General features: G+C 40.1%; 1 protein-coding gene across 8 annotated transcripts in view; it reads left to right on the plus strand.

Moving 5' to 3' along the window:
- NCKAP5 (NCK associated protein 5) overlaps positions 1-23593 on the plus strand; it is a 992075-nt gene that overhangs the window by 389253 nt on the left and 579229 nt on the right. The gene's annotated exons all lie outside the window — the stretch shown is intronic.

Consider the following 23593-nt stretch of genomic DNA (forward strand, 5'->3'; position numbering starts at 1 on the left):
TGGGATCACTCTGATCTCTGCTTCCGTCACCCCATCTCTTTCTGTGATTCCAACTCTTCTGTATCCCTTTTATAAGGACCCTTATAGCTACATGGAGCTTACCCAGATAGTCCAGGATCATCTCCCCACGTCAAGGTTTTTAACTTAATCACACCTGCAAAGTCCCTTTTGCCATGTAAGTTAACAAATTTATACATTCGCTGATTAGGAGGTAGACATCTTTATTTGGGGGGGGGGGGCATTATTTTGCCAACCATAGCTACCTGAATGGGGATATAAAGGAATCAGGGACGGGATACAGATTGTGGGCTGCAGGGGGAGACTAAAGGGGCATCCAAAGTCCGGGATAAATGAATGTTGAGACATCTTCCTTGTCAGACTCAGAGGAAGGGAAAAAAATGAGAAGGTAGGATACTGAGAAACACGCAAGGGTAGTGCCCTTCAACAACTCTGCCGTGGAGAGGGCATTATTTTTCTCTGAACTGATAAGTTATTGGTTGGAATTTAGGAAGGAAGAAGGTTTTCCCAAGGACCAGGGTTGGGTCTGTTGACCCAGTAGGTGAATAAGCCCGTTCTCTCCATCCCCAAACTGCAGGTTGCCTTTGGTTTGATGGAGCCCTGGGTGGTTTTGTTTGAGACAGACAAAAGGAAACTTTCTGAGTAGCCTGTGGCATGACGTGAGCACGCATAGTCCCTGTGTGACTGGGTGTAGATTTAGAAATAGCTAGTCCCAAAACGATAGCAATGCAGATAGACTCACCCACTTAGTCAATGTAGCATTATAATTGTACCATCTTCTAAAAATGGCTGTCATGAAATCAGGGGAGGTCATGTGACCGACTGATAGGAAGGCAGCTGCCCATGGCCAAGTTCATTACTGGTTTCCCCTTTCAACCTCGAGTCTGTTTTCTTCCTGGGCAGTAAGAGAATAGTTTCTCCAGAATATCCATGCAGCTTTTAGGGATGAATTCCTAAACTGCCTTGAACACTTCATCAGAAATACGGTGGGTCAATTAGTAAGCAATCAGTATATGGCCTTGTTGGCAGAGCAACTGCAGACTGGACTTTGAAAGTTTCAATTCCCTTCTCCTAATATAGTAACATATCTGAAAGTATTTTAGAGTAATTCTGGAACGAGTAACATGAGACGAACATGACTTAAGTAGCCTCGGCAGAAAATAGGATGTGAGGGGACAGGGGGGGAAATTGCAGAACCACAGAGTATGGGGAAAGGCAGAGAGCTGTGCAGAAGAGGAAGTGAATATACACTTGAGATATTCCGTGACTGCCTACTTCCGGGTCGCCGGGTTTCAGAGTGAATGAAGGCCTTCTCCACTCCCAGTATAAGCTTCTATAAAGAAAACGTATATTCAGATATTTCAGTGGGCCTTTAACTATTCATGGACATTATCGCACAATAAATGCTTTGTGTAGCTGATTGGAATGCTTTTACTGCCTAAGATCTTGGGTTCCTAGTGAGTTTTTCTTTTTTAATTTAATGTGATGAGGGTGGAGGCATGGGTAGAGACTGCTTATTGGATTTTAATTTAGTGCTGTAAGATTTGAAGGGGTTGAGAAGTTTTTATGTTCTTTTAATTGCAGGCTGCATAATTTTAAGGGGGTAGGAAATTACCATAGAATAAAATTGCTCTATGTAAAAAATTATTTTTAACATTCATCACAGTTTTTAATGTCAACATCATTAATGGCACGATCATAAAACAGCCATTGGCCTCACTGCAACTGGATTTATTTAGTGAAAATGATGTAGAGACGTAACTATCGAGATAAATTAAAGAAAAGACAACGCACAATCCCGCCTCAAGTTGCCAGTTATTTGATCCTTTTTAGGCAGGGCTGGGTGTATCCAAATGGAACGCAGTTTAGAATTTACAAAGCAGAAACAGACTTACAGATATCAAAAAACAAACTTACTGTTACCAAACGGGAAACGTGGAAGGAGGAGGGATAAACCAGGAACTTGGGATTAACATACACACACTACTATATATAAGGTAGATAACCAACAAGGACCTACTGTATGGCACAGGGAACTCAGAATACTCAATATTCTGGGATAACCTATACGAGAAAAGAATCTGAAAAAGAATGAATATATGTACATACATAGCTGAATCACTTTGCTGTGCACCTGAAACTAACACAAGATTGTAAATCAAGTGTATGATCCAACAAAATTTTAAAAATGCAAATGAACATTACTTTAAATGGTACATGTGATATAACTGGTTGGAGCTGCAAGATGTCAGCATTTGCTAGGTAGATCAGATGGAAAGAAATGGGTGTAAAATGCTTAAATTCCAGCCTCATTTGATGGTCTTGAAAAGAGGCCTGGGAAATAGGACATTCAGGGAGAAGTAAATAACCCTAAGGTTTAAGCAGAAACTGGGGAAGGTCTGAATGTCATCTTACTCTAGACTTTTACTCTAGACCCTTATTCTAGACTCTACACCGGCTGTTCATTCATCTACTATGTATCTGTTCATCACTCAGCATTCTTTGGCACACATTCAAGCCTTTCCTTGTTCAGATGCATTCTACAGAGCTCTGCTTCTAGGGACATGTTTTCCAAGTTTTTCTGCCTGCAAACCACAGTAAGAAATACACTTTATATTTCAACTCAGTGCACATATACATGTGAATGTATACACATGCAGGACACATACACACACAGGACGAAAACAAGTTTCTTAAAACAACGCTATAGCACCAAATGAAACGAAGGCAAGCTTGATGAGTTAGCCATTGCATACGTGCCTCATGTCACCTCCACCGTGTATCCGTCACTGATCCTGGATCAGTTGCAGTACGTACCTTCTTGCTAAGGGTCTGTGTAATGTATTGTGTGTTTTCTAGTCTACCCTCTTCTTACGGAATACTGGTTTTAGCAAAACGGCTATGGAAAATTGGTTGCAGTAAAATGATTTTAATCTTCAACTAATATACCACTTCCCAGTTTGAAAAAGTTTGCAGAAAGCGGCAATAAATGTGGTTGAATGAGTAAATCTTTTTTCACAAGCTTTCTTCATGCCATTATTCTGTCTAAGGGTGAACAATGATTTTTTTTTTTCCCATTAGAATAGAACTTGGTATTCAGCGTTTTCTTCCTCAGCGGCTCCTCTTTACAGACCTCACTGTGGAAGTTTAGTCTATTTACAATCACCACTCACCTGCCCCAGCATCCTCCCTCCCTAGAACCATTCTTATCACTCCCTCCTCAGACTGCGGATTCAGTGTTGCACTTGTCTCTGCTTCAGGTTCACATCCACCTCTTTCACGAGGCATTACTAGATAAATTCAATCCTCAACCATCATCCTTTCTCATTCCCTACAGCACAGCTGTGGGAAGGTATGGTAGCTGTTGGTGCCAGCATTATAATCATCTAGTGTTTGCTATCACTGTCTCCTTTTTCCCTTTGATAAAATTAAATCATTAAGTTGGGAGAGTTCCATATTCTCTACATCTTTGCCCACAGACACTTGGTGTTTCCTTTTTTTTAAAAAAAACTTAACCACTCTGGTGGGTAGTAGCAGTATTGAATTGTGGTTTTGTTTGCATTTCTCTGATGACTAATGAAACTGATATTCATATGTTTATTTACCATTTCAGTATCTTCTTTTGTGATATGGTCTGTTCAGGTCACTTGCCCATTTTTCCAATGGGTTATATCTCTTTTTTCTTATTAATTTGTAGTAGTTTTTGTTTTGTATTACAGGTTCAAGTCCTTAATTGGATATAGATATTGCAAATATATTTTCCTACCCTGAGGCTTACCTCTTCATTTTCTTGAATGTGTCTTTCGAAGAGGAGAAGTTCTTAGTATTAATAAAGCTGATTTGTCAGTTTTTCCCCTTTACGCTTTGTACCTGCTGGGTCCTCTTTAAGAAACCTTTGCCTATTCCAAACTCATGAAAATATATGTTCTTATGATATTTTAAGTAGATACTTTGTTGTCTTATCTTTTATATTTATAGTCACTCAGAAATGGATTGATCCTTATGATTTAAAGATCAAGAGTCATTTCTTCCCCCAGTGGATACCCAGCTGACTCCAAATCACGCAGTAAAAAGACCACTCTTTCCCAAATACTTTCTCTTGTTATCTTTGTCATATGTCAAATGACTGTCTATATGAGTCTGTTTCTGACTCCATTTCGTTCCGTAGGTCTCTTTGTTTATTTTTTCTTTAGACACGCTGTCTCAATTCTCTAACTTTATAATAGCTCTTAACACGGCATAAAAGTCCTCTAGCTTTGTTGTTCTTTAAGATTGTCTTGGGCATTTTTTAAGTGTCATGCTAACCATGCACAGTATAGGATTTTACAAATGGGCTATGAATAAATTTTATGACAGTGAAAGAGAAAGATGAGACTGACAAAATCAGTGAGAGACATTCATGCATGTTGTAAGATAGTAGGTGCTCGATGTTGATTTTGCAAGTTTCACGGTTGGGGTTATTGATGAGAGAAGGTTGTATACAGGGAAATGGATACTGAGGGGATTTGACTGAGGAAAATAAGAGACAATAAAGATGAATTAAAGTGGTATTTAGAGTAGGACAAAGAACATCTGTCTTTATCAAATTAGGTACGAAAAGAAATATTTAAGTATAATTAAGATGTAAAATGGTAATGGTAGGGGCTTCCCTGGTGGCGCAGTGGTTGAGAGTCCGCCTGCCGATGCAGGGGACGCGGGTTCGTGCCCCGGTCTGGGAGGATCCCACGTGCCGCGGAGCGGCTGGGCCCGTGAGCCATGGCCGCTGAGCCTGCGCGTCCGGAGCCTGTGCTCCGCAACGGGAGAGGCCACAACAGTGAGAGGCCCGCGTACCGCAAAAAAAAAAAAAAAAAAAAAAACATTAATGGTAAACCTCAAAAGATTAGAGTGACTACATCTAGAAAGAACTTTCTGAAGAGAGTTCCATTTTGAAAGGATTATGATTAAAATCCATGTAGGAAAAAAGTCAGACCATAGCCTTGCTTTATTTTTTTGGCTTGTCTACCATGTTCCTGTTGAGGGAGCCACAAATGAAAAATCTTAAATAGAAGGAAACTCTTAACCCTGAATTGCCACTCCCAGCCTGTGGTGTATGTACAGCCAAAACTCATGCACTGATGACATTACAACTGATGGGACTTCACATGCTTTCTTACCTCGGAGAAGAGGAGAAATAGAGAAATGTAAAGAAGCAAACATTGCATTTCTTGGGGCACATGTTGAACAGATGTTTATCCTCGTTGTTTGGGCGTTAGGACTCCTTGCTGCCTTATTTAGAAACGCCTGCCTTCATGGGTTTTCTAACTTAAATCCATGGTATTGATCAAATATGATAGCGTCAGCTTGCAAATACCTAGAGCTGGAGAGGGCTTAGATAAGTTGAACGTGTTGAAAAATGAAGCCCCCAGCATGGAATCCACGAGGGTGAGAAATAGTTTTATTTTATGTGGTTTGCAGGGAAGGGGACCAATTGGACTTTAAAAGATTGTTTCCATAGCTACTGGGCTGAATCAAAAGAAAATGCTGTCACGGCATTTTTCCCCTTGCTACCTTACTGCTCTACGGTAGCTACCAAGACAAGTCTTTTTCAGGAACCTAGTTATTCCTTAGATGAAATGCTGCGAAATGCTTCAATCTAGGGTCTGTTGGAAGCAGACTTGCTTTGTTGTGAGAATCCCATCACCTATCCCAGATTTGACGAGAGCTGCCTTTCTGTTCAAAAATCTTGTAGAAAGATTCTCTCCACGTACAACTTTGTTGAGCAGCTCCCTAGCAATTGAAATTCTATTTCATGATTTTAAAAATGGGGGCTGTACTTAACTTATAGAAGAATCCAGCCTTTTTACTGCTCTTAACCTTTTTTTGTTTAAAGATGGGTACAGAGAATGATTTCTCAAAGGACCCTAAAAGTGATTGCTTTTGATGTTCATTATAATAAGGTCAGCCAAAAACAACAGACACTTCAAATCCAAAAGTAACAGTATTAGGACGAAGTTTTCTTTTTTTTTATTTTGGACACAAGCTATACATTGAGGTATATCATGTTGTGCTAGTTTTATACTCATCTACCATTTGTGCCAGTGAGGCCCCAATCTTTTGTATAGAGTACTCCATAGTAGGGGCCTTTTAGTAAAACACCTTCCCAATAATGATTTGTAATAGGTGAGAGAAGGAGGAAGAATAGACATTCACTTTTTTTTTTTTTTTTTTACATCTTTATCGGAGATAATTGCTTTACAATGGTGTGTTAGTTTCTTCTTTATAACAAAGTGAATCAGTTATACATATACATATGTTCCCATATCTCTTCCCTCTGCGTCTCCCTCCCACCCTCCCTATCCCACCCCTCTAGGTGGTCACAAAGCCACGAGCTGCTCTCCCTGTGCCATGCCGCTGCTTCCCACTAGCTATCTACCTTACGTCTGGTAGTGTATATATGTCCGTGCCACTCTCTCGCTTTGTCACAGCTACCCTTCCCCCTCTCCATATCCTCAAGTCCATTCTCTAGTAGGTCTGTGTCTTTATTGCTGTCTTATCCCTAGGTTCTTCATGACATGGTTTTTTTCTTAAATTCCATATATATGTGTTAGCGTACGGTATTTGGCTTTCTCTTTCTGACTTACTTCACTCTGTGTGACAGACTCTAGGTCCATCCACCTCATTACAAATAGCTCAATTTCATTTCTTTTTATGGCTGAGTAATATTCCATTGTATATATGTGCCACATCTTTTTTTTTGCCATCTAATTATTCCCTTTATTTTATTTTATTTTTTTTACATCTTTATTGGAGTATAATTGCTTTACAATGGTGTGTTAGTTTCTGCTTCATAACAAAGTGAATCAGTTATACATATACATATGTTCCCATATCTCTTCCCTCTGCGTCTCCCTCCCACCCTCCCTATCCCACCCCTGCAGGCGGTCACAAAGCACCGAGCTGATCTCCCTGTGCCATGCGGCTGCTTCCCACTAGCTATCTACCTTACGTCTGGTAGTGTATATATGTCCGTGCCTCTCTCTCGCTTTGTCACAGCTTCCCCTTCCCCCTCCCCATATCCTCAAGTCCATTCTCTAGTAGGTCTGTGTCTTTATTCCTGTCTTACCCTTAGGTTCTTCATGACATTTTTTTTTCTTAAATTCCATATATATGTGTTAGCGTACGGTATTTGTCTTTCTCTTTCTGACTTACTTCACTCTGTATGACAGACTAATGTTTATCTGTCTCTCAGTTGAGGATCGTGCCACAGTTGAGTACCTCCGTTGTTTTTTCAAGAATGTGTGTCCTGTCATTTACATTTCTTTTAAGGCTGATAGATCCAAGCTGACTTCTAAGAAGGGTCTGGCTGATACTGCATGCGGTAGCTGTATTCTTTTAGGGGTTTACCGAAGTCTGCGCTGACACAGTTAATGGTGGCATTTCCATTAGCCACCCGCTCAGCCACTTTTAGTAAAGCCACAGTCTGATTAAGAAATGTGAGCTGGCCCTGCAAATACAGCTTCCAGGCAAATACCCTGCCCCCTCATTCTGACCAGGTGACTTCCTTTGAAGGTCCCCTCTAGAAATCCTGGAGCCACCACTCTTTGTCTCTGGATGTCCCCTCCGTGCTAGAGCCGGTTTCTTGTTTTTAAAGCACATTCACTTTTTTGATGCAAAGCCATCTCCCTTTCTTTGGAGTCGACTGTGATTCCAGGAACAAGTCAAAGTTAATTTTTCTGAACGCACTACCAGTTGTTTTTGTTGTTTAAAAAAAGAAAAGAAAACAGGGTATTCACGCAGTCAGTGCTGACAGCATTGGTTATTTTCAGGAATTGGATGAGTAATTCCAAATAAAAATGGAGCTCTTTTGTCTCGATCGTGTTTATTTTTAATGCCCCAAATATCCCTATAATCTGTATCACTCATCTCATCCTGAAATTCAGTTATCTAGGAGACAAGCCTGGGGAAGGCCAATTGGACAAAAACACATTCCTGGGATATCTGAAAGAAGGAGGGTTATTAGCCCCCTGCAGATATGGGGGAAGAACAGAGTGATATGGCAGGGTAGATAAAAGTAAGAGAAAAGAAAAAACTGTTTACTCCTCAGAATGAGAGGAGAAAGGATCTCGATAGACAGCCATTATCCCAGGGTATGACTTGTTGCATCCATTGCTGAGTGCTGGATACATGCCTCAATGTATAAATACAAATTGTCTTTTGCAAACACGATGTAAATGAATCTTCTTGGGAAGATCCAAAAGTCAGATTTCAGGGCTAGAAATCACCAGTGATGGTGATAATGTTTCTAATGGTTTTGATAATGTTTGAGCTCCTCAGTGACGGTATGAAATGTTCATGTATATTTACATGGGACTTTTTATTTATGACTGCTGAGTAGCACTGCTGATTCTGAACTAAAACCCCAAAGAGGGAGGGGAAGGGAGTTCTTTGACCTCTGAAAGCAAACAATTTCTGGAATTACCAATAGTTGTTTATAAGCACAGCGTGGGAACCAGAGGAAAGCCTGCGAGCTTCGCTAAGACCTTTAACTTGCTCTCAAAGAGCCAGGTTTCTTTGCCTGTTAGTCCCAGACAGGAAACAGAAAGTGAAGCCCATGTTGAGGATTGCATTCTAGAATAAGAAAATGGCAAAGGAAGGAAGCTTAGAAACTCATGACTATTTCTAGATATACCAAAATGTTAGCAGCTGGTAATGTTGGGAGAGTGGGTGCAAGGGAGCAACATGTAGTCAAATGCTTTTATTTGAAATAAGATTAATCTGCTATCCTGGATGAAAATAGAGGCAAACAGCAGCCATCCAGTGCGTGCTTTATAAATCACATTATTAGGGCTTGCTTAAAGCATTCACCTAGTATTCTATATGGTGGTGGTTGGCGGGGCCGCCATATGCCAGCTTGGGCCTGAGCCAGGGAAGCACACAGGAAGGCTTTTGCATTCCACTCCTGCCTGGCAAAAAGCACTTTTTGTGTGTGGCGTAAGTGGCCAAGTTCTTCGTACACAATGGGAAGCTGAAATTTCATTTCCACGTGAAATTAGTGAATAATGGCTTTCGAGACTCACTGAATAAGCATGTCCAAGACACAGTCAGCATTTTAAGTCTGTATACAGGACGCCAGCCATCTGGATGAAAAATAAATCAGTTATGCAGTTACATCAGGGGGCTCAGAGGTGAGGCCTGAGGAAGGCAAAAATGTATGGGTGCTGTACCAAAGCTTTTGCTTTTCACCAGGGCTTTGGTGTGATCAAGGTTTGTCACTTCTGTGATTCCATGGCACTTTCCTACTGGCCTGCTGTACCGGGCCACAGATGCCCATGCCTTGATGTGCAGTTGTAAGGTATTGTCTACTGTGTATCTGTTTAATGTCTTTATCTAACTATTTTATTACTTTTGAAAATCTTTTCAAAATATACCTACACATTAATTTTGGATTTTAGGTTCCAAGAGAATAGATAATCTATCTGCATGGCTAAGTTCCTAACTGTAGAATATACAGTTCTAGAGTTCATACTTTCCCATGATGATGAAATTTATATTTTTTCCAAATGGTAATGATAAGATCTCCTTTTCTGCTAAGTTAAAGATTGGTTGTTAAAAATAAGATTTAAACTAAAAGTCTGATTTCATTTTTGGTAGAATGTGATTTGAAAAAACGAGACCAGGGTTGTTTATTTTGAGATAGTAAGATCTTGGTCATTTGTGGATAATAATTAAAGCTAAAACGTGGAAACTAAAATGAGAGAAGCAGATGGAACATCTCCTAGGTGAGTATGAACATTTGTTCTAAAAAAAATGGAACAGGTGCCAGCAAGGTGTATAATTATTTTCTTTCAGTTACACCTGCTTTTGATTTTTAAAAAATGTTGTCAAAGCAGTGTTTCAGCTTTATTTACCTTGCTTCAGTTTCCTTCAAAAATGCTTTGGAATTTAGCACATGAACAGGATATAAATGACAAGTAGTGGTATTTGAAGGAAGTCAGTTACTGAGCTATAACATAATTCCTTGGTTTAAGAACTTTGGGGGGTAGGAAAAATCAGAATCTAGCTGGTACAATCAGATACTCCGATTTTCCTATAGTCTGGTTCTATAATACAGAAGATCAAGAGTTTACAGGAAAGAAACGAAGTATCAGTAAGGTTTCTTTAATTTGCTAGAATTCCAGGGTATGGTATTTCACGGAATATATTATTCAAAATATACATCAAGAACAGAACTGTTGGTTTCATGCTCCTATAACTTTGTTGATTCACATGCTGCTGTAAATAAATGGGCCATCAGCTGGAGTTTCACTGTCCTTTGCAATTTGAGCTATGCACTGAAAATGTATTAGTTATAATGGGATTTGGCTTGTAACTTTATAGTGTGAGCTGTACACATTAATTAATTCTGAGGCAGCTGCTCAACACAAATTCTTTCCGGTAAACATAATAAGTGAACGTATTTTGGAAGATGCCAGCACACGATGTATTGAATGCATTCTGATAAGGGCATTTGGCTTATTTGATTGGCAGGAATAAAAAAATTAATATTTATGGGAATCCAGCATGATTAAGTATAAAATGGTAGTTTAAAACTAGTCGTTTACATTTTGGATTCTATGTATGATCTAAGGACCTAATAAAGGAATTGGGGTTGTTTATTAACCTGAAATAGGAGATACATTACAAGGTACCACGTAGACTGATAAGCGATGGAAGGGGACTTACCCTCTTTTATCCGTTCCTTTTGCTTTGTGATGAGAAAACTGAGACCAGAGAGGTTGGGATTTATCTGTAACCATATGAACGGTAGGAGAATGGAAGCAAGAACTCAGCCTTTTGACACTTTGAATGCTCTCTCACGAATCGTGAATTCACGGAACCCTGTCTAGGTAAGAATGAGATAAAGTGAGAAGTTACTGCAAATCCAATTCACTTGGAAATAAGAAAGATTGCTTTGTTTTGGAGGGTACTTATTTGGGGCCGCCTAGAAAAGCTTTGGAGTCTTTTCTGGACATCATGTAAGGAAAGGCTAGAGAAGTGTAAGTACTAGATGTTAGAGGGACAAGAAGAGTTCTTCAGCTGCCTTCTCGGAGCTGTGATTTCCACATCGCTTCCTGCGGTCTAGCTTTTCCGTCCAATGGGATGAGTTCTATGAAATTATGCGTTAAATTCACCCTCCTTGAGACCCATGCTGAAAATTATGTTTCACTGTTCCTCTGGGATGCTGGGGCATCCAGACCTGCTTCTGCGTTTGTTTCCTCAGCCTTAAGAAAAGGTATACTCTGAATCATGATCTTGTTTTGTTTTGTTTCTGAGATTTTCATTTTTTAAAATTTTTATTGGAGTATAGTTGATTTACAATGTTGTGTTAGTTTCTGCTGTACAGCAAAGTGAATCAGTTATACATACGAATCATGATCTGCTGGAGAAATCATTTAGGTCACAGCTTTTGAGATCTGCCTTCTTTTTGTTATAGTCAGTATTTTATACTGTTATACTCAGTAGTTTGTTTGACTTCGGATGTGGAATTATGGCCCCACAGTCTGCACACATTTAGAAGAGTTAAGGTGAATCAGTTTCTCTCATGGATAGCACATGCCCACTTGGGCGTTTGCCCCTCAGAACAGTGTTGACCAGAGTCTTCTCAAATAAGTGTGGTTCTCTCTGTTGACTCATTTGGCTGTGTCCCCATGCAAAGACAGAAAGACAGATGAACCCGGAGTAGAAGAGAGCTAGCAAAGTTGTATTGGAAACATGTTGGATTTTAAGTTGTGAGCACGTGTATCTCATTGTTTACGCAAAAGTGAGGCACTCCCAACTCTGTGTCATAGAGAGGGTAGGCTTGGCTGTGTAACAAATAAACTCTCAAATTGTCGTGACTTAGCTAACAAATAGATTTCTTACTTATGTAATAGCACTGAGTGTCTGCTCAGATTTAGTCGGGAGCTTTCCTCCATGCAGTTGTTCAAGGACCCAAGCTGATGGAGCTCTCCTGAATTCGAACTGTAGTCTCCAAGGTTGCTGTAGTGTTCCTCTCCATCCCAGTAAGCCAGGAGAGGGAAACTGCATGGAACCATCTGTAGAAGGTTATTATGGGTCAGACCCATGAGTAGCGCGAATCACTGCACTCAGACTTCATTGGCTGGAATGCTAACTGCAAGGGAGATAGGAAAATGTAGTTTCACTCTGAGCCTAGAAGAAGAGGAAATGGATTTAGATAGTTTGTAGCCGTGCACGTACACACATGCACACGTGTGTGTATATGTTATGTATTATATGTGTGTGTATCTATATCTCTATGTGGGTATATAAGTACATATAGATATAAATATATAGATATCCACACATAAATAGCTTTGTTTTAAATCTACTCTGGGAGTGAATGTGTGTTTTGAAAGTTATATCACTGTAGTTTATGCAGTTTATATTTGAATTATTGAACCTCTTTGCTTTCTTTTTCGGCTGATCAGTTGATTTCATGTTCACATTCTTTAGCCACGTGCCTTATGTCCAGAATCCTTACAGATGTCCGAGTTATGCCTTCTTTCCGATTCCCATCAGCATCTCCCTAACAGGATGGCACCTTTGCCGGAGGGCACTGTGGAAAGAAGCCTGATGAGCAATGGAGAGAGATCAAAATCCCTTTAAATCCAGCTTGGCTGGTCAGAGTGGGCAGAGATGCTTCATGCTCAGCAGCGAGGCCCCCTCAGCCCTGGGCTCTTGGCTCTCCACAGACGTTTAGTGTGCGGGGGCCTCCTTGGCCATGGCCTCCCTCGGGGACTGAGTTCTTTCAACTGATCCTACTTCTCTCTGGCAGCCTCAAACACACGAAGTATCCATATTCAGAACCTAAGTCTGGGAAAGGACATCCATCACATTCCTGTTGTATTAAAAGCAGAGGGAGATGAGAAAGGGATAACATAGGTCCTAATAAAATTAAGGTGTGTCACTTTGCAGAGAGAAACTAAGGTAAGTCACCTTTTCCATCACTTGACCAATCCAACTGACTTCAGGATAATGGAAATCATGTTCTCTCTCATGAGAACACATACGTTTTCAATGGCAGGAGCGGGGGCTATCTCCTTCCAGTACCTCTCCCAGCTAGAAACACCACAGGCGGCATCCTGTACCTCCACCTTCTGGCTTACCATGTTACTTTCAGCTAATTGTAGTTTGAACAGCAGAAGTGACTTGACAATGAAGGCAAGAGGTGCTGGTCCAAACTAGTCTGAGTTAGTGAGGTTTCCCTCCCACCCATATGGAATTAGAACTGCATTATTTTTCAAGTATTCATATGAACTAGAGCTGAGCTGATTGATACCACAGCCCCGGGACAAACTGTACTTTAATGTGGCAATGAGACCCCCTTTTAAGGGTTATTTTTCAAAGCCTCAGCCTCAGCTCAGTAATGTTTTTCTTCCTTTGCAGTTCCGTCTTTCGTTGTATTTATCGCCTTGCAATGCATTTGTTGACAGGTCTGCTCACCTGCTAGATTGTGAGCTTCAGAAAGGCCATTCTGTGTCTCGTTCTCTTGGGAAGCTCTGATGGCTGGCCCAGAGGGGAACTTAATAAATGTGTGTGGAATTAATGAATCTTGAACGAATAAGTAAATTAGTTTTATGTGAATAGATGCATTCAAAATCTTGAAAAGCTTAAAAAATTCTTAGTACAGTGTTCTAGAACTTCAGTCTCCTTTAATATCATTCATTATTCTTTTATCTCTCGAATATTATTATAGAACAAAGAACCTGCCTAGGCCCTTGATTCTGAGTTAGTGAAATCTGATTAAAGTGGTCATATCTGTACCAAGAAAGAGTTAGTTTGTTACATTTTTACACACGATCTCTGCTTAGGAGTACGTTGTTTGTCGTAATTAATCAAGGCAGAGTTTTTTTGTTTTTGTTTTTTGCAGTACGCGGTCCTCTCACTGTCGTGGCCTCTCCCGTTGCGGAGCAACAGGCTCCGGACGTGCAGGCTCAGCGGCCATGGCTCACGGGCACAGCCGCTCCGCGGCTTGTGGGATTTTCCCGGACCGGGGCACGAACCCGTGTCTCCTGCATCAGCAGGCGGACTCTCAACCACTGCGCCACCAGGGAAGCCCCAAAGGCAGAGTTTTTTAAGCAAGGCTGTGTTGTTTCCTAAAGTAAATGATTTAGATTCACCAAATAGGAGCATTCCTTGTTGGAGAGTTTCTGCTTTTATGTGTGCTTTATGTTGCAATCCTGGTTTGTTACTATCAGGACAACTTGGTAACTGCAACCTGTGGAGGTAATAGACTTGTCACCGACATGCTCAAGTCTGAATTGCCATTTTAATTGGATTTGTTTGAAAGGTTTATGCATAAAAGGCTGTGATATTCTAACTAGCAAGTTGATAGCCTATTTCTGACAATATTCACCTGACCTGGAACTCAGATGCCTTTTGATTGATTATAAATAATCTTAGTATTTCCCATTTCTACTAGTATATTGACTTCAGCAATACATTTACATGCAATTTCGTGTTTTCATGTGCTCTTCTATGAAATGCGGTGAATCTGAGGTAGATGTTTTAAATTGTGGTGTTTGCGTACGCCTGACAGGACACTGGTTTTGCCTTTAGGTACGTCAGATTCCTTAAGTGCCCACTTGTGCTGGTCGCTTCACCAGCATTTTCCAAACCTACATTTTCTCAGAGCTAAAAACCACTGGTGGAGTAAATACAGTCACTTCTCATAATTCATGACAGTGATGTTCTAGAAAGTTGCTGCAAACATTGACTTAGTGAATAGTGCACCATCACTCCTAAGGGGAATACAGAGGTTCCTGTGAGCCTCTGGTGATAACATCTTCATCATCCAATCAATATGTAATCTTCATGTGTGTCTCTGTTTAAAGATCCCTTATTTAATATATATAGTCAATTCATTAACATTGAACTCATGGCCAGTAGCGCTATAACTCATACCTGAATGAAGCTTATCTAACACATATATTTCATCTGTAAGGTACATCACACATCATAGCCTTTTTGTACTTAGGAACAAGGAATAGCATTTGAGCAGTATATTTGGGGGCCGTCTTAAGCAGCAAAACACAGAAGAGCAAAAAGCATGGCACTGAATAGATCGTGGAAAGGATGCTTGTTTACAGCACGACAGCTGCAGAGCGTCGCCCTGTTCGACCTCAGCTGGCAACGTGGGCATTGGTGACTCACATTTTTTGCTGCTCTGTTCGTGTCTGCAAGTGATCGTGAAAACACCTCAAGTATTGAGTTTGGGATTGCGAGTACATTTTACTGAGTAGGCAAGTTTGCAAATGTGTAACGTGTGAAATAGTGAGGCACGACTACATTATCACCCGAGTTTAAAGACGAAGAATCTGAGATTCAGGTGTTAAGTAACTTCAGTTCAGTAAGCATCTACTAAGACCTACTGGGTGTGGAGCACGATACTGAGGAAGACATGGTCTGTGATTCTAGACTCGGCCCCTCGTTGTCAACTGGCCTAACGACTTATGTCTATTTTCGTATAGACTGAAGAATACAGCGCTCTTTCTGTCTGCGTAATGTTTATTCCTTAGTTCTTGCTTTAACATTGGCCATTCTTCTAGAAAGCAGAGCCCTTCTTTAAAACTTTAGATAGATATCTTAAAAGTTAAATTTGATGTCAGACTTTCTGTTTTCTCCCTCTGAAAATTAGAATGAATCTATAGAGTTTAGCCCATGACCAAAGGCTGGGGGTCAAAAGTGGAAGAGAAATCAGCAAAATCACAAGCTCGTCTAGATTTTGTTCCTGACAGACTTTTCCAGATGTGAGCAGTGTGTCAGGAATTCACAGTGGTCAGCCCTGGAATTAATGTTCCTAAAGCTGGCTTACCCCTCATGGAGTATCAGTGCCATAGAGATTTAGACTTGCCATTTTTCAAAACAGACCTATCAGGGTCCAGAGAACTAAGAGTCCCATAGTTCGAACAGAAGAGTAAACTGATACGTTTTATTTAATGACTATAAGTTTTATGGAAAAGTAAACTTAAAAGCATCAGGTTGTGTGTTCAGATTATCCTTGTTGCTGATTTGACCCATACAGAGTAGGTGCCTTGAAATTCTTCCCTGTACTTCAGCTGATCTAAGGGTATTATCACATTGCCATCATCCCTTGTAGAAACTGGAATTCTGTCCTTGAACCTTAAGCTCTCAGCTGACCACCAGCCTTGAAATCCCCTTCGTAGAACCCTGCCTTTCAGGAACATTCTAGACTTTTCCAAATCTGGACCTTTACCCATACATACCCTGTCAGAATGTGCTTCTCTGAACTGTGTGCCTGAATTTCCTATTTTGAACTCTTAGGAGTGCCCCTAAGAGTAGGGGCAGGGGTTGCTCAAAGGTCCTAGCCTTGCTGTCTGGCCCTTCTGGCTACAGACCCTGCTGGGGAATTATTGCTGGAATCATGCTTGGTTTGATCATGTTTCAAAAGCAGAGTAAATCCATTCGTAACCAACAACGAATTCGGTTCCACAGGAATCTCCTCTGGAGGTATGTGGTTTGAAGGAGTTTAGTGCAGTGGTTTAAAGTTCAAATGGCTGTTCATTTGGAAGGTCTTATTACTCATCTGTAAAAAGGATAGACTTGCAAGGATTCAATAAGATGACATACGTAGGAGCATATAAGACCGTGGCTGCCACATTTTAATGGCTGAATAAGTGCTACCTAATTGAATTATGGATTGCTTTTTACTCTTCCCCAACTCTGGCGGGCTATCCACATAGTCTTTGAAATACCCGATCAGATTGTAGTTCATATGTAAAATGGTTGGTATTAAATGTAGTTAGGTGTACGTATCATGTCTGTAAAGTTATGGAATAGGAAACCTCCATATTCAACAGATTGTTTATAAACTTGGACTTCTGAAAATATGCACTCCGTTCGGACTTTTTTATTTCAATATAATATAAATGTACTTTGCAGCAGAATTATATTGATATGGGATGCTGGCCAGAATATGAAAATAATTTCACTTACAGAGTTGAACATTCTATTTATAATTGCAAGAAATGAGCATTGGTAAACTCCGGGACCGAAGTAGTATTTTACAAGTTCTAGCTTTTGGAGGGCAGGGGCCATTGTGTCTGTGTGTACTTTTCAAAACCCTGTGTCTTCCATATTGACGTAAACGTAATAGGTCAGTGGATATAATGTTGAATAAAGACTTACAAGTTGTATTGTCACCCTTTCCTCTGTTTCTCTCTAAACTTTCTTCTTTTCTTAAAGACTTTTCCTCCCACGCGACTGTATACTGGCATTGGCTGATTTTGACAGCACTGCAGGTTTTCCCAGCGAGTAGCAGGTATCCATTCTTGGGTTCACATAACAGAAAAGCTGGTTTGTTGAATAGATTCAGTGTGGTTCCTTTTGCGAGTGCTTATCTTGTTCACTGGTTGCTTTGTAATTGTTATTACTTTGAAAAAGCATTTCTTTTTCATCTGGACACTCAGATTATATAGAAGGAGACTTCTTCCTATTGAGGTATATTCTTATCAGGATGTTTTTCTTCTATTTTATAAATAATAGTATTATTAGACATAGGATGAAACTCTCTTGTAGTTAGTGCCAAAGGAAACAATACAATAGGGCATGTGCAGTAGGGGGTGAGCCAGATAGAGCAGCTATCTTGTTTTCCTTGCTTCCCTTTAATCAATGCAGTATTCTCTTAAAACGTTCTTATCCATCTTTTGTGGGCACTGTTTTGTGAATTTCCTTCCTTTCTTCCTTTTCTTTTGTGACAATGTTTCTCTTTCTTTAATTTATCAAGGTGTCACATACAACAGACTTACTGTATTATATTAAAGACATTCTCCATTTGCAAGAAAGTCTGTCTGTTGCTAGGTTTGCTTTTCTTTGGGACTAACTCGGACATTGCTAGTTATTTCTGCCTTTGATCTTAAGAATGTATTACAGCTCCGGACTTTGTCTCTCAGTAATTTTTTTTTTTTTTAATGGATAGAGGCTTTCCCCAAAGCAGATATTTTGTCCTTCTTTAATGGAATTCCTGTCTATGACGGTCTGTTTTTACTGTGACTTTCTCGACTGCTGAGCCTTTCTTGGATGTGGGTGCCTACAGAAGAATCCTTTTCTCTTTGTTTTGTTTTCACTTATGTCTTTTAGACCTGAGAATGTAGCCAAGGAGCAAAGAAAACAACAAAGTGTTTGTGATCAAGAATGTTTTTAGCTACAAATCTCAGGTTTACCATTATCCACTGAAAAAGTACATGCTTTCTTTACCTATTTAGTTGTAGAGGAGATGATTTCACAGAAGCCACTCAAAACTTGAGTGAATGTCTTTTTAGGGCTTGGCAAAGTGGCTAGAATCAAAGCAAGGAAGTAAACCCCTTAGTAATTTACACATTCTGTTTGTTTTCATGTAAACTATATTAATCTCCAGTACATTTCTTTTGGAGAAGCAAATTTAGAAATCATTAAAATGATGAATGCTAGAAATAACTTTCGCTTTTATGTGCTACCAAGACAGTCAAAAGCAGCTATAGCTACCTTTGGTGTATTTTATTTTCTGAAGATTGACCCTGTTTATTGCCTGTTGCAGTTTTTTGTTGGATATGATAGTCATTCTAATCACTATTATTTCAGAGAAAATAGCTGGTGAGTTACTTATCTGGTAAGTAACTGCCAAGCAAAGCTCTTTGATGTAATAAATGACTTGATTTCTGTTTTATATCTTAATTTAGTTAAGCCCTGATACTGACTCTATCCTACCAGCTTACTTCAGGTAGGAGCATAGTTAAATGGGGCTCTGTTACTGTAGCTTTCTTAGTAAGCTCTTTTTGGCCTTTGTGAATGGGTCAGATTAAAACCCAGTAAGATGCTCAGTAACCTGGAGTGAATGAATTTGTTAATTGGGTAGTAACACGTTTTTTAGTCTGTCCAGATGTATTCCTGTCACCAAGTGTTTTCCTTTGAAGCACGATTAGCCCTAGAAAGAGCACAGTATCCATGATTCCCATGGATAATGACTCTGGCCTATCGGGTTTTGCTCCGCAGACTGTAATTTTTCTCGACAAGGTAGTCAGCCTCTTTGAGTCTCCATTTCCTCCTCTCAGAAACGAGGGCGGTGCTGTCAAAGATGTCTTTGGGCCACCACTTTAGTGGCCTGTGATTTCTAAGATGCTTAGGGCCAGCCTCATGGTAACTTCCTCTCGGGCATAAGAGGTCCCGGTATCTGCTTATCACAACCTCTGGATGCCTCAGCGGCATCCCCTGAAAGCAGGTTGTGTGGAGCATTAATTGTGAAACAAGAGCTTTTCCACACAATGTTGTACATTAGCAAACTAAAGCCAGTCAAAACTCATGGAACAAAGAAACTTGTCAAAGTTATCTAATCGTTCACCCTGAGAAACAAAGAAATAGCAGCTGCTATGATCTCACTCAAATTGTGTTCCATGGACAGGAAAACTGGTGCTCAAGTGTATTTCCAAAAAGATAGTGGAGGGCCATGGAGGAGAAATCTTCATGGCCAAAGTAACTGACTAGATTTTGCAGCAGGAAAAACTGTCTGGAAACTTTGGGTCACTAATATGACCGCCCTGAATTGTCAATAAATGGATAAGATTACTGGAAGCAATGAAGAGAAGGAGAAGTTTGCAAAAAGCCCAAAGGGCAACCAGTATAACAATAAGGACTGAGCTGAAAGAATCTGAGAGTCAGAAAAGCACTGGATTTGATTAGTACTGGCAGCGTTTCCTCCAGTAATCTTTTCTCTCGTGTTCTCTTCATGTGAGTATCTGGCTCACTAAAATCCTATCTCCCACCATTGATAGATGAATATAATTAAAAGAATGAACACGTGCATAGAGCTTATCACGTGCCAGCCACTGTTTCTACGTGCTTTATAAACATAACTCGTTAAGTCCTGCAAGAACCCTAGCAGCAGGTAGGACATTGAGGCACAGAGAGAGTACGAGAGAAGAGAGGCAGTATGTCATGTGACACGCAGCCCCCAAATTATAGTGAGTTAAAAGTACAGTGATATATTTCTTACTCCATCAGAAGTCAGTGGTGGGTCTGCTGCTTGACTCCAAGGCATCCTCACTCCAGCACCCAGGTCAGCCTCTTTCTCAAACATTGCCGATCATAACGAGAAAGGTATTGTGGCAGATTTTGTCCTGGCCCTTCAAGTTTCTGCCCAAAAGTTACACATGTGCCTTTCACTCACATTTCATTGGTCAAAGCAAGTCTCATGCCGAGCCTGATGTCAGTGGGGTGGGGAAGTCAAATCCTCCCACAGAAAGGGGCAATTTGTATTTGTAAATGATAGCACATTCGATCACAGAGAGGGTAAGTAACTTCCCGTAGGTCAATAAGCTGGTCAGCGGATGAGCTGGGATTCTGAACTCATGCGGTCTGATTCCAGAGTCTGTTCTATTAACCACACCTCTGTTCTGCTTCTTCAGTTGCTTGAGTCTCAAAGGGAATGAAAATGGATTTTGAGAGCTTCTTATGAAATTCACACAGATCTTTTTTAGTGTCCATATTACTGAACAACAACGCACCGTTAAAAAGTGTAACTTCAGCTAGAATTACATGGGTAGCACAGCGTTAAGATGAGAATGGGGCTTTGGGACCAAGAGTGCCTGCCCCCAAATCCTGACATCATCAATCACTACCCGCAAGACCTGTGGGCAGATACATAATCTCTCTCTGCCTTGTTTTCCTTATCTGTAAAATGGCGATAATAATAGTGCCCACCTTATGGTTAGGTTGAAGATGAAATGAGTTAATAACTAACTGTAATGCGCTTGGAATGTAATCGCAGTGCGAGTGTTAATTATTGCTATTATTACTCTCATTACCCTCTTTCTTAAATGTAATCAAAATTTGTTCAAAAATGACTGTTTACTTCCTCAACCACCTTCTGCCTTTGAAGGTGGTGGGTGCCTGCCATCCTTCAGAAAATGGCTTTTTTAAACTTTTGAACCACGCAGTCACTACACGACTTTCCCCTCTCTTGTTTTAAGATACAAAAGATGCCTTCATTTAAAAAAATTTTCCTCTCTCTCACTGTGATGATAAAACAGGCAATTTAAATGCTTAGGTTTAATTACCTATAAACTGAACGTTTACAGTAACCTGTTTTGACAGAATTAATTTCGTTGCCTGGTTGTTGTGCTATTATTATTCTTCAAAAACATCTACTGTTGTTTGCATTTGAGTTGTTTTCCTGTTTTCTAAAACACTTTTACTTCTGTTGAGAGTATCCTGTGTGGTCGTATATCTGAGAATTGGTTTCCTTCCCATTAGGGTCTTACCCGGTGTCACATCCATTCAATTATTTCACAGACTGGTTTCCATTCCTTTCTCATCTCTTAGACATTAGGTTCTGTTTTCTCATCAGTGTCTTCTGTTTCCCTCTAAAGTTTCCCATTGTTGGCTTTTAAAAAGTGTTTCTAGGGCTTGATAATGGCTTATTGGGAGAGACCTGAGTTATGGGGAGCCTGGTCGTGGATTCTATCATGCTGTCTCTAGACAGACCAGTTCCAGGACCACAGGTGACCCCTCTAACTCCTTGTTACCTACTCCACGGTGACCAGTGCCCATCCCTGTAACAAGGGCAGCAGTCAGAGAGTGAGTTAAGTGTATTTACAAAGCAGAAGGTGGAAGCCAGAGTAAGTCTATTTGCAAACCACCCCCAGTCTGGAAGACCAACTAAGTCAATAGTCTTATAACAGAGCAGGAAGACAGCCCTTTATCTTATACTAGACATCACAGTAGCCTTAGTAAAAAGGAGATGAAGATGAAAGTACTAAAAATATCTTTGCGGCTAAGTTAATGTGTACTCGTAGAGGTTTAGATATGAAGTGTGCCACTTGAGTCATTCGTATAGACTTCTTGACCTTTCTTGAGAAGTGGCATGTAAAAGGAGTGAGTTTCTTAGATGAAAAACAACAAGAACAAGTTTGCAGTAAATATTTTATAGTTCTACAGTCATAAATTCCTTCTGACTTTTTGCCTTCTGATTTACTGTGGCTCTAGCTTGTCTGAAATGTGACTGCCGTTTCCTCTATAAAGACTTCCTTGAGTCTCTTGGTCAGAAGTGTTTAAATACTCCTTCTACTGAAACTATATGACACTTGCTTGGGGCACCCATTATATTTTACCAAGCTACGTGTATATTTGTGTGTAGAGAGAGGGATTATGTCCAAACACATGTAATTGATAGATTTTATATTAAAATATAAGTACATCTGAATGTATTCCTTTGCTAGGGTTGCCCTAACAAAGTACCACAAACTGGGTGGCTTAAATAACAGAAAGGTATTGTCTCATAGCACTGGAGGCTAGGGGTCTAATATGAAGGTGTTGGCAGGGTTGCTTCCTTCTAAGGGCTGTGAGGAGTATCTGCTCCATGCCCTTTGCCTAGCTTCTGGTTTGCTGGCAATCTTTGGCATTGCTTGATTTATAGAAGAAGCTTCCCAATCTCTTCCTTCATCTTCCCATGTAATTCTCTCTGTTTGTACCTGTCTTCAAATTTACCCCCTTTTTTAAGGGCTTCAGTCATAGTGGATATTAGGGCTCATTCTAATGACCGCATTTTAACTTGATTACCGTAAAGACACTGACTCCAATGAGGTCGTGTTCTGGGACTTCAGCATGTAAAGTCATTGACATTTTTAGGGGGACACAGTTCAACTCATAACACTGGATATAGACACATGGTCTGTTTTCTAAGACATGATGCTTCTTGACTACAGGGATTAAGCCTTAACTTGTCCTTGTGTCTTCCCCAGAGCCTAGCAAAGTGCCTCCGACGTAGTAGGCAGCGTGGTACTTGTGGGATGAATTTATGGCATTGCTAATCCACCCTAAAAGCCGCCATTTTGTTGAGCAGAATTTACCTTGTATGTGTGGCTCATTCCACAAATGAAGAAGGAGAATTTAGGGGATAAACTATTCTGTGTTGCAGCCTTACCAGGGTCTTCATTAGCTCCTTCAACTTCTTCCTTTAGGATCTCATGAGCCTTGTTTTTCTCAGCCTAGAGAGATGGCTTGAATCTCCTCGCAGATACTATCTTGGGGCCTTCATGAAAATAGAGACAGAATGAGATTTCAGGGCCATTGATAATTGAAAGCCATGGAAACCAAATTAATTGTAACATGAAGGCTGTTGTCTCACACACCCACAGGTATGCATTGCTCCTTAGGAGATGGTTAGCTTGTGTTTTCTTTTCCCTAAGAATTCTCTTTCCGTATTAGATGACATATCGCCCATTACTTTTGAATGTTACCAAAATTGATGGAAGAAAATCAAACACTATTAATGAAATTCTTTTGTTTTTCAGTTTTTTCTTATTTGCCAGACGTAAAACAAACCTAGATGTGTCTTTTTAGTGGAATTTTAATGTTAAAAGGAGAATCACGGGTATAGAACATGAGAACATAGGAAATTCATGTTTCTTAGAAAAACATGGAAACATAAGGATTCCTCATTCAAGAATCTAGGCTTTTCAGAAGTGAAAATTAAGTTTAAAAAATTAGGTAGTTCTTCAATGATTCTTAGAAATGTATATCTCAAGGAAATTTTTTTTTTGAACTGGCTTTACGCTCGAGGAAG

Source organism: Phocoena sinus, chromosome 7 (genome assembly GCF_008692025.1).
Source record: "Phocoena sinus isolate mPhoSin1 chromosome 7, mPhoSin1.pri, whole genome shotgun sequence".
NCBI lineage: Eukaryota > Metazoa > Chordata > Mammalia > Artiodactyla > Phocoenidae > Phocoena > Phocoena sinus.